We start from the raw sequence: 2924 nt of genomic DNA, 5'->3' as shown, positions 1-2924 counted from the left end.
GATTTGGTAATGGTCAGTGTTGTTAGACAGATGGAGAATGTGTCTGCAACCCTTTCATGGCACTTCTGTTGGGCTGTATATAGACTTAAACAGGAAATTTGGTCCCTTTTGCAGACAAAAGGTACTGGGAACTGAGATTTTAGCTCAGTGCCTCCCCCTAGTGGACACTGAGGAACACACCTCCAGGGGATTTCCACTAGGAAATAATCACACACAGTCTGCAGCAAATATCAACTATATATAACTGGATGTAAAGATAATATAATTATAACATTCATACAGTAATTAACCCTGCTTTGGGAAACCTGTGTGGGTTTAGCCACTACTGGCTCAGTCTCTCTGGGGACACAGTTCCACACTCCCCTCCTGGAGGAAATACCATTTCCCAGTTCAGTCCTGGCAAAGTGCCTTCCCAAGAGCTCTTTCCCCAGGAAGCACAACCTGCCCCAAAGTACCTCTCCCTTTGGAATAGGCAGTTGCTCCCATGTAGCAGCCCAGAGAAACACCTGCCCTCACACAGGGGCCACACACAGAAGACTCTATACCTTCCCTCAGATGGATCCCTCACTGGGGACTCACACAGGGACACACACAGGAGACTCTATACCTTCCCTCAGATGGATCCCTCACTGGGGACTCACACAGGGACACACACAGGAAACTCTATACCTTCCCTCAGATGGATCCCTCACTGGGAAATCACACAGGAGACTCTATACCTTCCCTCAGATGGATCCCTCACTGGGGACTCACACAGGGGCACACACAGGAGACTCTATACCTTCCCTCAGATGGATCCCTCAATGGGGACTCACACAGGGACACACACAGGAGACTCTATACCTTCCCTCAAATGGATCCCTCACTGGGAAATCACACAGGAGACTCTATACCTTCCCTCAGATGGATCCCTCACTGGGGACTCACACAGGGGCACACACAGGAGACTCTATTCCTTCCCTCAGATGGATCCCTCACTGGGGACTCACACAGGGACACACACAGGAAACTCTATACCTTCCCTCAGATGGATCCCTCACTGGGAAATCACACAGGAGACTCTATACCTTCCCTCAGATGGATCCCTCACTGGGGACTCACACAGGGGCACACACAGGAGACTCTATACCTTCCCTCAGATGGATCCCTCAATGGGGACTCACACAGGGACACACACAGGAGACTCTATACCTTCCCTCAAATGGATCCCTCACTGGGGACTCACACAGGGACACACACAGGAGACTCTATTCCTTCCCTCAGATGGATCCCTCTCTGAGGACTCACACAGGGACACACACAGGAGACTCTATACCTTCCCTCAGATGGATCACTCACTGGGATCTGCAGGGGGTAAAGGCATCCAACCACAGTGTAGCAGATCTCTCTTTACAGCTGGCACAGTCTTACACTCACTGCTTACTGGATGGTCTCTGTCTGGCAAAACAACAGGGACCCCTTTATAAGCTGCTGGACCCACCCCTGATTTTTGGTTCCAAACCTAGGCACACCCCCTCTCTCCCAACAGTGCACTGGGGCATCCGGCCACAATCATCATAAATCATAAATACACCCTTAAGTGTATTTATCAAGGAGTCAACTGAGCTGTGACCAAATGCTTATATAACTATTATCTGACAGAAGATCACTGATCTGAGCAGGATTTTGGTTCCGGAATGATTCATGTGGGCGGCACCAAACCCAAAGGCAACTGGTATATAAGGGCCATGTGTTTGTGCATTACACAGGTGTTTCACTTAAAGAAGAACAGACCATTTGCACAATTCAATAAATATAAATATTACATGTTTTTGTTGTGACTCTCATTTTTAGATCCCAAGATCTCAGTGTTCAGAAAATTGCAGCCCTGGGTATAGAAAGGCACCAGCGCCTTCAGTCCACAGCTGCTGTTATAGTTGTGTCCAGTGTTCCGAGGGGGAGATCTCCAATGTAACTGGTAAAGATGTCACTCATTTCTTAATGTACTGGTAATTAAAGCTGTAAGAGAAAATATATGTAAGAGGGAACTGTGGCTGTGGGATAGCAGGTATAGTAGGGAGAGATGGTGCCTATAGTAGCAGTGGGGGGATAATAGCCTCTGGGAAGGGACTGGGGCTGTGGGATAGCAGGTATAGTAGGGAGAGATGGTGCCTATAGTAGCAGTGGGGGGGTAATAGCCTCTGGGAAGGGACTGGGGCTGTGGGATAGCAGGTATAGTAGGGAGAGATGGTGCCTATAGTAGCAGTGGGGGGATAATAGCCTCTGGGAAGGGACTGGGGCTGTGGGATAGCAGGTATAGTAGGGAGAGATGGTGCCTATAGTAGCAGTGGGGGGATAATAGCCTCTGGGAAGGGACTGGGGCTGTGGGATAGCAGGTATAGTAGGGAGAGATGGTGCCTATAGTAGCAGTGGGGGGATAATAGCCTCTGGGAAGGGACTGGGGCTGTGGGATAGCAGGTATAGTAGGGAGAGATGGTGCCTATAGTAGCAGTGGGGGGATAATAGCCTCTGGGAAGGGACTGGGGCTGTGGGATAGCAGGTATAGTAGGGAGAGATGGTGCCTATAGTAGCAGTGGGGGGGATAATAGCCTCTGGGAAGGGACGGGGGCTGTGGGATAGCAGGTATAGTAGGGAGAGATGGTGCCTATAGTAGCAGTGGGGGGATAATAGCCCCTGGGAAGGGACTGGGGCTGTGGGATAGCAGGTATAGTAGGGAGAGATGGTGCCTATAGTAGCAGTGGGGGGATAATAGCCTCTGGGAAGGGACTGGAGCTGTGGGATAGCAGGTATAGTAGGGAGAGATGGTGCCTATAGTAGCAGTGGGGGGATAATAGCCTCTGGGAAGGGACTGGGGCTGTGGGATAGCAGGTATAGTAGGGAGAGATGGTGCCTATAGTAGCAGTGGGGGGATAATAGCCTCTGGG

This window comes from Xenopus tropicalis, chromosome 1 (genome assembly GCF_000004195.4).
Source record: "Xenopus tropicalis strain Nigerian chromosome 1, UCB_Xtro_10.0, whole genome shotgun sequence".
Taxonomy (NCBI): Eukaryota; Metazoa; Chordata; class Amphibia; order Anura; family Pipidae; genus Xenopus; species Xenopus tropicalis.
The sequence above is the reverse complement of the archived record's forward strand: the minus strand, read 5'-3'. Positions refer to the sequence as shown.